The 15,261-nt window shown below is 43.3% G+C and overlaps 1 protein-coding gene and 1 long non-coding RNA gene across 2 annotated transcripts in view; one reads left to right on the top strand and one right to left on the bottom strand.

Annotated features, from left to right (window-relative positions):
* Positions 1–15,261, bottom strand: part of CABLES2 (Cdk5 and Abl enzyme substrate 2) — a 46,545-nt gene that overhangs the window by 19,558 nt on the left and 11,726 nt on the right. The window lies entirely within an intron of this gene.
* The window catches only part of LOC308480289, a 13,062-nt gene continuing 1,810 nt past the window's right edge, over positions 4,010–15,261 (top strand). The window contains exon 1 of the long non-coding RNA XR_013987998.1: positions 4,010–5,178. This is a non-coding gene — a long non-coding RNA (uncharacterized lncRNA). The remainder of the gene's footprint in view (positions 5,179–15,261) is intronic.

Raw genomic sequence — 15,261 nt, 5'->3', positions numbered from 1 at the left:
CGCTGACCATTGGACATGTTGGATTGAGATGGTGGGAGTTGAGGTCAAGCAACATCTGGGATGCACCATGTGGGCTACCCCTCATCTACCTTGACTGGTGGTGAGTCTCTAGCATCTTCCCGTGCCCTAGCTATAAATGCCAATAACTGAAATATGAACTTCTGCACACAAAGCAAGTGCTTTGCTAACATACTATGACTCTTCTACCTACAGACTGCAACAAGGGTGGATAAAAATCATTGATATACTTTTTAAAAAATAATAATCAATTTTTAAAATTCAAAACAGATTTTTTAAAAAAATTAAATTGGATTATTAAAATAAAACGCTTTTGGAGGAAAAATCTTTGTAGAGATAGTTTTCTATTTAAGTTACATTATAGTCCAAAGGCTATTCATCAGGAAATAAGGATTTGTTTAAGTTTTTCATGTGTGCTAAAACTTAGTCTTTTTAAAAATTGTTTAACCACATCAATTAACAAACATTGATACATATGCTATAATGTTATTTTAGTTAAATAATTTGTTTAAATTGTTATTAAGGAAATGATTATTTTTCTCCTTCTGATAAAGTACAGCAGAAAAGTTGTCCAAATATAAACAGTTCACTTATTAAACCTCACAATAATGTCATAATTATTGGTCTATGTACTTCTAATAGTATAACGAAATCAGTAATTTTTGATAAAACTGTAAAAAATACTCTGAAAATTTATTACTGTATTCCAAAAATGAAACCTTCATCTGGTTGTAAATGTAAATATACCAGCAAGAATGAGTTTTTCTGTAAAAAAAAAAAAAAGATTTAAATCAAGTCTTACTGACTAGTGATCTAAATCAATTTTATTTAAATCAAATGCATCCTGCTTGCAACCTTCTCTTTGTGAAAAGCTAAACACGTAAGACCACAAAATCTCTATGCACATGGAAAATCAATTATAGTTGACTTGCAAAAATCACCTGTGTACTTAAATTACCAATACTATTCTCGCTCTGCAATCTTACACATATAGAGATGCCCTGACAATTCAACAAAAAATGGTGTTTAAGAATGATTAGCACATCTAATATATAGATACTGTATATAGACTGTACATGTAGCTTTGCAGTATAATTCTTTCTCCAAATATGGGTGTTTATCCATCATCCCTGGCCCTCAATGAACTGCAGTCTTGGGAAATTTTAAAGGCATCATTTGAAAACTTACTTTTTGTCCAACAAGCCTGCTTAAAAACAAAACAAAATAGTATGTTACCACACACACACTCCATCATCTGTCATGATCTCTGTTTCACAGATAGCAATCATAATCCTCATTTTATCGACTAATGGAATTATCCCAAGAACAGGCCACATACTGGGTCAACGGTGTCAGGATTAGCTCTTGGCTTATAGTTCACTGGACTATGTCGGCTTATTTCTGACTATTTTCTCAGCAATGTTCTGTGGATTTAGGGCACAAACTCAACTGGGCTATAATAAGCTGTGCATCTGATCACTATCACCCAATGAAAGAATAGTAGTTAAGGAAACCCAAAGCCCATCGAGAAAGCTGGACAAGACCTGTCCAGCAAGCTTGCACGTTCATGCCAATGCTAAAACAACTATGCACTGATATGATTGCTTTACTACTAGGAGAAATGCTCTTAAGTTTTACCAGTTAATCCAATGATGCCACCATGACGCACCAGCTGCAGTGCGATGTAACAGCATTATGCCTAGTTGGTGGTCATTTGCTATCATAATTTGCTGGGCCAGGCTGAAGGTCCATCTCGTCCAGCATCCTGTTCTACAGAGGCCAACCAGATACCTGTAAGAAGCCTGAAGGTGGAAAATGAGTACAACGATGTTCTTCCCACCTGTGATTCCCAGGAACTGGTCTCCAAAGGCATATAGCAGAGGTAGGACATAACCCTTGTGGCTAGCCGCCATATTGCTAAATGCTTATCTAAACCACTGAGCCTCTTGGGCTTGCCAATCAGAAGGTCGGCGGTTCGAATCCCTGTGACGGGGTTAGCTCCTGTTGCTCAGTCCCAGCTCCTGCCAACCTAGCAGTTCGAAAGCACGTCAAAAAGTGCAAGTAGATAAATAGGTACCTCTCCGGCAGGAACGTAAACAGCATTTCCGTGCGCTGCTCTGGTTTCACCAGAAGTAGCTTAGTCATGCTGGCCACATGACGCAGGAAAACTGTCTGCGGGCAAACGCTGGCTCCCTCGGCCTGTAAAGCAGATGAGCGCCGCAGCCCCAGAGTCGTCTGTGACTTGATATAATTGTCAGGGGTCCTTTACCTTTACCTTTTTTACAGCAGAATCCCGTCAACAACTTCCTTTGCCACTTGCACACAAGCCAAGAAGAACAAGGGTTGAACACTTTCAAAAGTCTTGCTCATGTACTTCAACCTCGGCAACTGCATTGTGATGGTGTGCGGAAAAACAATCTCTCAAGGGCATCTATGGAAGGAATGTTTATAGGTAAGGGTAAAGGGACCCCTGACCATTAGGTCCAGTCGTGGCTGACTCTGGGGTTGTGGTGCTCATCTCGCTTTATTGGCCGAGGGAGCCGGAGTACAGCTTCCAGGTGATGTGGCCAGCCTGACTAAGCCGCTTCTGGTGAACCAGAGCAGCACACAGAAACGCCGTTTACCTTCCCACCGGAGCGGTACCTATTTATCTACTTGCACGTTGACGTGCTTTCGAACTGCTAGGTGGCAGGAGCAGGGACTGAGCAACGGGAGCTCATCCAGTCGCGGGGATTCGAATCGCCGACCTTCTGATTGGCAAGTCCTAGGCTCTGTGGTTTAACCCACAGCGCCACACCGAGAAATATTGGTCTCTGTGACTTTTATAATCTGCATGTGTCCGCTTATTTTGCATTATCAGCCCGCTTTTTTGATGCAGGGCAATGAGGTCACTCAGGCATCCTTCCCTAGTCAGGTACTACCTTTATAAATCTAAAGGAAAAAAGCAAGTTGGGAATCTTAGTATGCTCAGATCTCACCCAGTGCCAATTCCTTCCTGTAATACACACAACCAGCATGGTCAAAACCCAAAACAAAGGTGAAAAATGCTGGTACTTTTTGTTTTGTTTTGTTTTTCTTATTGGTAGCCTAGCTAGAGGCCAAGGCAACTCGTGGGAACTTGATCCCTTTGCTATGCAACAAGGGCAGGCAGTGAGCTCATTCAGAGATCAGAATTGCATACAGCTGCCCATCAATCCCCTCCAGGCATATGGATAAAAAGATACAGATTGGCTCCCCCAGGGGACGCTTTTTAGCTCGCTTTGACTACAGGGAGAATGGATTGCTGCTGTACTCACACCCACACAGCCCCCAGTGCGTGCATCTGGCTAAAATTAGGTTCCAATGCTCTTTGAAAAGTACACAAAGCACTAGTTTCAAGCACTACCTGCAATAAAAAACAGCTACACACAGCTACTGATACGATTCTTTAGTACAGCCTGTATTTAACTTGGAAGAATGCAAAGCACCAGGTGTCCAACTTTATATATAGGGATATGCCAAGACCAACACTTCAGAAGCGGATAAAGGAATTCCACAGGACTCCTGCAATATGAAATGCAACCCCTCTATCATTGTCTGTCAGGCTTTAATATTACTGAATAAAGGGCTGCCAAAAGCAGTCATACCTAGGGACAAGTCAAAGAAATAATTAGGAATCTGGCATGGGCAAGAATGAGGCAAATGGGACAATAGGTAACACCAATAGCTGGTCCTACAAGGAAATTTTACAAGCTAGAATGGGAATCTAGGAATTAGCAGATCAGGCAGGTGTAAAGAATGTGTTTAGAAAAAGACCCCCCAATTGTTTTTCTGCTATATTTATACTTATAGTTTCTGTTGTTACCAAATGTTATATTTTTATTCCTTGTTGAAAGCCATGTGGAGTACAGTGGTGCCCCGCAAGACGAATGCCTCGCAAGACAAAAAACTCGCTAGATGAAAGGGTTTTTCGGTTTTGCGTTGCTTCACTAGACGAATTTCCCTATGGGCTTGCTTCGCAAGACGAAAACGTCTTGCGCTTTTTTTAAAAAGCCGCTTGAAGAGGCGCAGTTGCGACGGACCGTGCTTCGCAAGATGAAAAACATCGCAAGACGAAAAGATTTGCAGAACTAATTATTTTCGTCTTGCGAGGCACCACTGTACTTTGCAACAGGGCAGCTGTGATATTCTGATCCAGCTCACCAACAGCACTTGGGATTTCATGCCACAGAAGTGAATCCTAAATAGCGAGAGCTATCCAGTGTTCCAGTTCTGAATATGCATCCTTGTTAATCCTTCCCTTGCTTCGCCCCCACAAAAGCTAACTGGCAAGCTCTTTTGTAATCCAAGTTGAAAGTCATTAGGGAGATGGATCTAGCCTTCAAAGTTTCATTGGCTGCATAAACTGGCATAAGAATATAGAGTATCTCTTACCATTGGACAAAAGCATCTCCACGGAAGGTGCTGGTGAGGTTGCCTTCCTCGCTCTTTTTTGCAAATAACTCTGAACAAACTAGCTAAGAAAGCCTGAGATTGGCTTTATTTCAACTGGAAGTATCTGTTTATCTTCCCAAATAGGCTGGTATTTTCCAGTCTGTTGGTTTAAAGAGGATATCCCCCTCCCTACTGAAATCTTCTCCGAAAGCTAGATTAGATGGGCATTTAAGCTATGACCTTGTGTTTTTAGAATATTTCACAAGGTTTCATTAAGTTTTACATCTGTTTCAGGATATTTATCCTTGGGGAGCATATAGTAATTACGTGGTGTAGGGAAGGATATTTATACAAAAAGGGGGTCAGCCCGCAACCAAAGCCCCTCCTCCAAACAATCACAGTGACCTACAACTACTGCAAATAAAACAAAACATCCTTGTCCCACTTTCTCTCTCACTAGATTTCACTGAAGTAAAACCATGTGAAAGAGTGAATCACCATCATCGTTTCATTAATGAATGAAATTTCAGCATCTCTACACGTCCTCCTTTGATTACGCTAATGATTCCTATTTCTATTTGTGCTGTGCTCTAAGGCTGGTTGGCACCACCATGATGCAAGATTCGAGAGACCCGGTGCCTTGTTAGCATGTGAAACCTGAGACTTCCTCCAACTGAGGCACACACAGCAGATCAGATAACCTTTCTGACTTCCGCGCCACCATCTGCTGCACTGGTTAAGTCCCAGGTATTTGGATATTCAGATTCATGTTGCATTCATAAACCCAGCAAAACTAGGGGTTATTGTGCGATCTACCTGCTCCCCCAAATATCTTATTACAAAATGGGATTTACCAAGCTACACGCAGAATGGATAGCACAGACTGCTAACAACCTGGTTTGTTTAGGGGTGTTTTTTTTAAAAGAGAGAACCCCCATGCAATCTATGGGTATGAGTTTAGTCGTCTAAATTCAGCAAACAGAACCCCGGATGCGGCGAATCACACAAAATTTACACAACAAAATGTACTGGCAACCAATGAGCCTGGTATGTGACAAATCACTATGTCAGAGGTCAAAAGTGTTTGCAAATGGGATCATAGTGAGCAAAATCTGGAAAGTCGCAGAAACCTAAAATTCAACAGAAGCCATTGAGAAATTTGAGGATTCCCCACTAAGAGTTGCCAGCCAAGTCACCTGGCAGAAGCCCATCCATGGCAAATCAATTCCAACGTACACTACTAGAATCACAAGGTCTACTCTGTGTACCAGTTTTCCACCCTCGGACTTCCACCCATGCTGCTGGCACTCCTTAGGAGTGCGCATCTAAAAACAGAATGTGCATGGAGCTTGTGTGTTTTATTGACTGACACAGAATAGAAACCGTAGGTGTGACCCTCGGTCATCAATCCAGAATACACTGGTACCTCGGGTTAAGTACTTAATTCATTCCGGAGGTGCGTACTTAACCTGAAACTGTTCTTAACCTGAAGCACCACTTTAGCTAATGGGGCCTCCTGCTGCCGCCATGCCGCTGGAGCCCGATTTCTGTTCTTATCCTGAAGCAAAGTTCTTAACCTGAAGCACTATTTCTGGCTTAGTGGAGTGTGTAACCTGAAGCGTATGTAACCTGAAGCATATGTAACCCGAGGTACCACTGTATTAGTCTTCAGCCTTTTAAGACTGGGGTGCGAAAATGGAATAGGATTCGACATCATGTAAATATATTATATATTTATAAGGTTGGATGCTGCCAATGCAATCCACCCTAAGGCTGGATTGTCATGCAGTGGCTGTGCTCTAAGTGGTGAAGCCCCAGTGGTTCAGAAGAGTAGTTTGTTTGTTTTTCAAACGATGGTTGTGAGGAACTCTGGACTCCCTAGATCAGTACTGGCGAAACTGTCTTTAAGAAGATATTGTGGCCTGAAATATTTTCCACTTGAAGATGCAAGAGTATGATTAGTGCTGGAATGCAATGCCTTTCCAGCCATTGCATTTTATACAAGCCATCCTGGGGAGAGCATTCCACAAATGGGGAGCCACTGCAGAAAAGGCCTGTTCACGTGTTCCCACCTTCCGGACCTCTTGCAGAGGGGGCACAAGAAGAAAGGCCTCAGATGATGATCGCAGGGCCCAGGTCGGTTCATATGGGGAGAGGCAGTCCTTGAGGTATTGCAGTCCTGGGCCCACAAATAATAAAACGACATGTCTGGGTAGGCTTGCCTCAACGAAAACGTTGTTAGCAGGTGTCAAAACCACACAACAAAGGTACTTGTCTGGTATAAAGAGGTTTGTAGTAGTATTAGTATTAGTATTAGTAGTAGTAATAATATTTATACCCCGCCCATCTGGCTGGGTTCCCCCAGCCACTCCAGGCGGCTTCCAACCGAATATTAAAAACAATACAGCATCAGACATTAAAAACCTCCCTAAACAGGGCTGCCTTCGTTGTCTTTTAAAAGTAAAATAGTTGTATATTTCATTGACATCTGAAGGGAGGGTGTTCCACAGGGTGGGCGCCACTACCGAGAAGGCCCTCTGCCAGGTTCCCTGTAACCTCACTTCTTGCAGTGAGGAAACCGCCAGAAGGCCCTTGGTGCTGGACCTCAGTGTCCGGGCTGGATGATGGGGGTGGACACGCTCCTTCAGGTATACAGGACCGAGGCCGTTTAGGGCTTTAAAGGTCAGCACCAACACTTTGAATTGTGCTCAGAAACATACCGGGAGCCAATGAAGATCTTTCAGGACTGGTGTTATATGGTCTCGGTTTCAAAGTACAGCTGCTGCAGCACCAAGAGTTTTCGACAGTGGAACAAATGCCTTTGAGCGGTGATAAAGTCTCCTTCCTTGGAGGTTTTTAAGCAGAGGTTGGACGACCACCTGTCATGGATGCTTCAGCTGAAATTCCAGAATTGCAGGGGGTGGACTACATGTCCCTTGAGGTCCCTCCCAACTCTACAATTCTATGATTAAGTAAGAATTAATATATATTGCAAACACACACACAAAGGGCTCCCCAAAAGTGAAATCCTGTAAACCTAAGAGATGCCTGTTGCAAGAAATCCCCATTTGTGACAGGAGGGTCAAAATATGGTATATTGTTACAGCAATAATATGGCCTATCTATATAGTCTTTTACAAGCAGATGCCAGAAGGCTGAGGTAGGAAAATGATGGATGGATTTCAAGTACGGTAGTATCAATATATTAATTAAATACCAGGCGACGGTGCCAATATACCATAGTTATGGCTCTGCAGTTCTGGGAAGCGAAGCATTAAAAAGCAACAGGGATTTTTATTTGAAGACATGGAAAGCCCTATCTGTAATGAAGCTTTTGCTCATCAAGTTTAATGGCATATTGTACATTAGATATAAATGTCAGGTTTCATGAAGAATTAAGACTTTAGTAAGAGATGGCTACCGGGAGGAAATGGGCCACAGGCTCCGATAATCAAAGACGACAGCTCACATCATCTTCATCTGTTCTTGAACTTTTGGTTATATTTATGGGACTGTTAAGAAGGAGGCTACAGAATGAACACAGTTTTTTTAAGTTCCAGATTTAAGCACAGCAAAAAGGGCCAGAATGTATTAATGAATGCTAGCATTCAAAGGAATAGTTAAATAAACTCTGCAACATAGCTGAAGTGTTGAAGCTCACAAAATAAAACACCTTAAATATATAGAAGGATCTGGTAACTTCTGTTTCAGTGTATCTGAAGAAGTGTGCATGCACACGAAAGCTTATACCAAGAACTAACTTAGTTGGTCTTTAAGGTGCTACAGGAAGGAATTTTTTTATTTCGACCTTAAAAATATGTTGACAAAACACAAACTTTTAGAAGTAGGTGATAACCTTTAATGTTGCAGGTTGAAATGACCCACATTTAACTGTGTAGGATAATTTTTGCATATTATCCTATAGTAGTTTCACAGGGATTCCCAAACGTCTGAGTTCTTTGAGCCTTGATGATATTACAAAGTTGTCACCAACCCCAACCCAAATCCCTAGAAATGCAAATAAAATAGTCAAGAAATGCAAATTTATAATCAACATGTATTAATCATGAATCACCATAACTAGGAATCATAAAATGTAAAATAATAATAATAATAATGATAATGGGGAAGGAAAACAAGTGAAAACAACAATACCATACTTTTATCACCTCTAATAATATGCAGGGGACAACAGAGGACAAGATGGTTGGGACAGTGTTCTTGAAGCTACGATCATGAGTTTGACCAAACTGCGGGAGGCAGTGGAAGACAGGAGTGCCTGGTGTGCTCTGGTCCATGGGGTCACGAAGAGTCAGACACCACTAAACAACAACAATAAGATGCATGGGACTGATGGGCATGTGAATATAGGGCTAAAGGTTTGTGCATCTGAGTCCTAAGTCAACATGTACGTACTTCAGGGTTCATCCTGTTTCTCTGCTGAAGAGCACTAACAAGGCTGAAGCCAGCTTTGGTTGCCTTTAAATTCCATAGGTCTTTATTCATCCCAATGGCATGTGGTTGGCCACTGTGGGAACAGGATGCTAGACTACATGGGCCTTGCATATGACCCAGCAGACCTCCTCTAATCTTGTAAAAGTACGCCTGTATTCTGAACATTTTAACCAAGAGATTAAAACTGGCCGAGTCTGTCCCTGCCAGGGTTATGAGAACCCTGTGGATAGGTTGCAATAAAAATAGTTGGGTGGAGACATAAGGACAATGCCACACTGGAGGTCACAGAAGGACTTCGACTTCATAGACTGGAACAGGCAGTTCTTTCCCAGGGACATAATCCCTTTTGTGATGTCATCCCCTCCTCTCCACTCTAAAAGTAAGCCTTATCCTGCAGGAATCTTTACCCACCACCTATTTTACTTGTTCTTGCTCACTGCTGGAGGCAGGCAACAACAATAGCAGATGTGGTTTGACGACACCCATGCGGCAACTGGAGCACCTAGGACCCTGCTGTAGCCAACCCAAAGAAGGAAGACAGGGATTTGCCTTGTCCCGAGTCAGACCATGGGCCTATCCAGCTCAGTCATTGTCAGTGCTGCACGTGGAGATGTCGGGGGATCGAACCTGGAACTTTCTGTGTGCAACACAGATGCTCTGCCCCTGAGCTATGGAAATATGTCGTGCAATCATCATGCATTGCCTGCAGTTCACTGTTGTGTTTTAAATTAAAGAAAAATACACATTTAGTTTAGTAGCCAAGGCATAACTAATCTGCACCGAGCAGGAAGGAGAATACACTTCTGCTCAAATATGTGTTAAGTGCTTGGCAGGATCAGGCTTTCATCTAGCTCAGCCTTTCCCAATCTGTGGGTCCCCAGATGTTGTTGAACTACAACTCCCATCACCCCTAGCTAGCAAGGCCAGAGCTCAGGGATGATGGGAGTTGTAGTCCAACAACATCTGGGGACCCACAGATTGAGAACCGCTGATCTAGCTAGTCCAGTATTCTTTGCAAGAATCCTAGCAATCAGAAGGTACTCTTAGATGGCCCATCATCAACACATTCCTGTTATGAAAATCTTATAGATGAAACGTGCCACAATCAAGTCTCGCAGAAACATACCTGCAAGATCTTTTAAAAGCAAAAGACAAAATAATATCCTCCTCCCTGTAACATGATCTTGACTCGTTTGAACCAACCGTCACCAAAGAGCCTTTAAAATTGCTGCTTTGGATCTCATATGCTTTACACGGCAGCAGATGCACGTAGCCTCCCTTCTCAAAAACTTCCTTGATAGCTGAGTCATTGTACCAATGTCACCACCCAATTAAACACAGGTTATTTTTATCTCTGTTCCGCCTTATTACAGATTACTGGCAGATCTCCTTCTTACACCTAAACTATGTGTGATTGTAGAGCCATGATTTAGGGCTGGACATCCTGGCTGCGAGCCAGAGAACTGTCGAGGATCGTGGAAAGGGGCTCAAACCATCCCAGTGGGATGCGGAATTTCTCTTTCTGAACAGCTGGCCCCCAAATCATAGTACTTAGCATTTGTGTTGTGTTATACAGCGTGCAAAGAGCTTCACATGCTACCATCTTACTGAAAAGGTTTTGCAAATGCCACCCTGTGAGTTAGGCTAGGATTACTGTACCCATATTGGCATAAAATTAAATAAAATTCCTCACCCCCATATATCTGCAACTGATCACTGTGCTCCACAGGAGACAGCCTCCCGAAGATTTCCTCACATCAGGAGGTCCACTCCCAGTGCTGCAGAAATCAGGCCTTTGGTAGCAATACCCACCCTTTTGAACTCCTTCCTGTTACATATCTGGCAGGGAGTATTAGAAACTCAGATATATAAGCTAGGTTCCAAATGGCTCCTGAAACCAAGGTTACCATTGCCAGAACAGAATGTCTAGTTGCCCCCTTTTTTCTTTTTTGGCAAAATGGCTCTAAAGTCTTATTTTTCAAATGTTGGGATTGACTGTGATGGATTATCTGTTAAACATCTGGCTAGTTCAGATGACAACCTTAAGCTAGGCTAAGAACTTTGAGAACTTAGAAAAGAAAAAGTCACTTGACCCAGGGACAGCCCACATATATTCCAACCTTTTCCCCCCCTTAATGGTGACATGGACCATTCATGACACAAGAATATTCTTCACAACTGTGGCAACTAGACATTCCATTTTGGAGTTTGCCTGGTGCCTTCATTATATATCTTTGGGTGCCAGGCAAAAACATTTCTCTCTACCCAGGCCTTTGGCTGATTAACATTATATGAGCTTTCAAATATTTGTTGGAAGAGGGTTATTGGTTTGCTTTTGTTTTATTATGTATTTTGTGTTCTCATTTTGTATTTTTCTGCTGTGAATTGCCCTGTGATCTTCAGATGAAAGGTGGTATACAAACGTAATGATTAATAATAATAATAATAATAATAATAATAGTAATAACAGAATAAACATCTAGGGAAAGATCATAGAGAAAGATCGGTATAAGGCAGCTTCCTTTGTTACACTTCATCAGCTCTAACTAGGCTACAACAGATGCCTATGATTTATTATTATTATTATTATTATTATTATTATTGAAAAACTCAATTCCTGAATTGTTACAGAGTAAGAAAGGCAGAAACCTCATAAATCAACACCTCCAAAATTATGGGACCTGGGAAGTGGCAAAACATAGGCTCCTTTTCATTTGCATTTTGCTCTGAGCAAATATTGCAGTTGTGCCTCTTTCAGAGTTCTTTACAAATCATGACAGCTTAAAAACACTTCATCCTATTTCACATGGCAGGAAGCGGAGATATTTGACATTTTGAGAAGAAGTGGGCTGTGAAAACCCCCGGAAAGTGCTTAGAAAAATATCCATCTCTGAGAAATAAAAGCACATTCACGGCCATCCGTTACAAGCTTCCCACTCATTTGAAAGAAGGAAGGAGGGTATTTGTGGCCCTCAGACATCACCCAGATGACTTATCATTTCACCTCCAAGAGGTCACTCAAGTTCCAATTGCGGTGATCCTGGAAGCAAGTACTGAAGACTGATTTTTCAACATGTGGTATACTGCTGGCTAAGTGACCAAACCAAGCATCACAATAATTTAGAGTGGCAGCAGCTGCTGTTGTATGTAGGGAACTGCCTTCTAAAGATTTCAGACCACTGTTCCATTCAGCACAGTACTGTCTACTTTGAGAATGGATCTCCAAGAGGAATCTTCTCCAGCGCTGCCTGAAGATGTCAGGGACAGAACCTTTTGCATGCACAGAATGTGCTCTGCCACTGAATTACGGTGCAGACAGCTCTGAAAAGGATGCAACTGGCCCCTTTACAGAACTCAAGAAGCAGAGCTTGCTCCTCTGCCAGTTTAAAGTCAAGAAACAGCAACAAAAGGATTTATAGAGTTCAAGGGACAGATACATATTATGTGTTCAGTTTCTAGCACACACCATTGCCAGGAATCTGATCACAAAACTACCAAAATGCACACCAGTGAAGAAAGCTGCATAATGGATTGGCAGCGGTTAATTTTATATAGTCACACAGAGAGAATGCTTCTTGCTAGGGCAGTTTTGCTCATATGCAGATTGAATCAGATCAAATCAAATGAGGTTTCCTTAATCAGGCGACAGCCCCAACAATACCCAGTTATAGGAAGAGTCATCCCACACTGGCCTAATCCTAGCCTCTGAGAGCTATGATGTTACAGGGACCATAACTACCATCATACCCAAATACTGTTCTTGCTATCTGGGGCTGATAGGAACAGTATTAGAAACTCAGGTATATAAGCTAGGTGCCAAATGGTACCTTGAATCTAGGTTGTGGTCGCCAAAATGGAATGTCTATTCACCATGGAGTTGGACTAAATGACCATTGGGGTTCCCTTCCAATGCCAGAATTCTATGATCTCAACTACATTGCTTGATCTGTAAAGGTACCCCTGACCATTAGGTCCAGTCGCAGACTCTGGGGTTGTGAGCGCATCTCGCTCTATAGGCCGAGGGAGCCGGCGTTTGTCCACAGACAGCTTCCGGGTCATGTGGCCAGCAGGGCTAAGCTGCTTCTGGTGAACCAGAACAGCGCACGGAAACGCCGTTTACCTTCCTGCCGGAGTGGTACCTATTTATCTACTTGCACTTGACGTGCTTTCAAACTGCTAGGTTGGCAGGAGCAGGGACCGAGCAACGGGAGCTCACTCCGTCGCGGGGATTCGAACCGCTGACCTTCTGATCGGCAAGTCCCAGGCTCTGTGGTTTAGACCACAGCGCCACCCGCGTCCCTTGCTTGATCTGTAGCTTGCTCTAAATTCACTGGTTCCAGTATGCAAGATGGGGAAACACACACAGTGGAAATGGAATTAATGAAGGACCAAGGCAGAGGTTTTTAAACTGGTCGCCAACCTGGTGCCCAGAAATCTCCATGTAGTCGCAATCGGACATGCGCCAGTAGCAAAACGCACCTGGCTAATTTCGAACACTGGATGGGAGATGGAGATCAACAACATCTGGAGGTCCGAAGGTTGCCCATTCCACTGGGCCTCTCGAGGCAAAAGTCAACCCCCTGAATTACGCCTGGATGTTACACAATTTATGAAGGATTATCCGTCCATTTCTATTTTGGTAGTTTCGGTAGCACAGTTGTGACTCACTGCAGGAAACAAAAGTCCCCTTTCCTTCTCACACGCCCAGCGAGGCAGAGATCCTATTTCCACGGCACAATGCAACAGCCTCTGGAATTGTGCAGCAATCAGCCATTTCGCAGGTAACCGAACTCACATTTCTAGCCTGGAGGCATCTGCTGTCATCTCCACTATCAAGCATGTTACAACTCCCAGTCCTGTCCCTGTTGGGTAGCAGAACTGCACTGAGCAACACTTTAAGCAGCGAGCAACCTGACAGCCAACACAAAATCAGAGCACTAAGCTGGGGGCACTGCTTGCAGCATCCCCAATAAAGCTTGCCATTGCTGTTACAGCTTTTTATTGCCGCCCCCGCCAGCATGAACCTCTCTTCTTCTTCACCTACAACAGAAAGCCACCTCTCCCCTCCTTCAAATCCCTCCAAACACACCTTTTCTATGATGCTCTTGCAAAAAAAGCAAGCGACGCAAAAGACTTGAAGCGCAGCAAAGTCTAACTCTGTGCCACTGCATTCATTCATTCACAACAACCCTGTGTTGCTCTTTCACCCAGTCCTCTGTTCTCTCTCTCCAGTCTTGCTTTTAGACTGCAAGCTCTTTAACACAGGGACTCCCTCATTTGTGCAGAAGCGGTAAAGTGCAATGTTTCGAGAACTAAACTCACCGTCTGTGTTAGAAACTGGGATAGAAAACCTAGGAGCCGAATGGCTTCTAGGACCTGGGTTGCGGGCGTCAAAACAGAATATCTAGTCGCCACGGGGTTGGGGGGGGGGGAAGTCAGCAACACTTTTTATTTATCATTTTTGTAAGCATGAATTAGGGACGTGGGAGGCGCTGTGGGTTAAACCACAGAGCCTAGGACTTTTCGATCAGAAGGTTGGCGGTTCAAATCCCCATGGCGGGGTGAGCTCCCGTTGCTCAGTCCCAGCTCCTGCCAACCTAGCAGTTCGAAAGCAAGTCAAAGTGCAAGTAGATCAATAGATACCGCTCCAGCGGGAAGGTAAATGGTGTTTCCATGCACTGCTCTGGTTCGCCAGAAGTGGCTTAGTCATGCTGGCCACATGACCCAGAAGCTGTACTCCGGCTCCCTCAGCCAGTAAAGCGAGATGAGCACCGCAACCCCAGAGTCAGCCACGACTGGACCTAATGGTCAGGGGTCCCTTTACCTTCAAGAATGAATTAATATACAATTCACATAAGTGGCACATTGCTAATATTACAATTTTATCAGAAATTGTTAATACGTGTTTCACTTGGTGTTGACAATAAAAATATTGTTACCATACTTCAGTTTTCAAAACACTCCACTCTTTATTGTTAAACTCCTTAACATCTCGTCTAACCTTAACATATAGTTTGAGGCTTCAAAGCACATGCATTTCAGCAATCCTTGAGTGTCAGCCAGGTGCAAAAAATGGCACCCAGACTTCTTGAGGTGCTTGGAAGTAAAGAACCTTCAGGTGCAAAAATCTTTTCACCTGCTTCTATGAAGCAGATTTCATTTCGCCAACCCATCCTTGAGTATCCTAGAAGATAAGAGGTAGAAAGCTTTTTGCAGCGACTGAACAGCCAAGGGTCAGAAACCCTTTGCAATTCTGCTGCAATTCATCCGCTGAACTACCAGTAGATGGGGATCGGCCTTCCACCCACCAACTGTCCTAATGGGTCCTCCCAGCTCAATTTCTATTCTGAAGGAACGGAGTGTCCTGGTCTTCGG

The sequence above is a fragment of the Podarcis pityusensis genome (assembly GCF_964106645.2).
Source record: "Podarcis pityusensis genome assembly, chromosome: 6".
In the NCBI taxonomy this organism is placed as follows: Eukaryota; Metazoa; Chordata; class Lepidosauria; order Squamata; family Lacertidae; genus Podarcis; species Podarcis pityusensis.
Note: the sequence above shows the minus strand (reverse complement) of the source record. Positions and strands in the feature narration are given on the sequence as shown.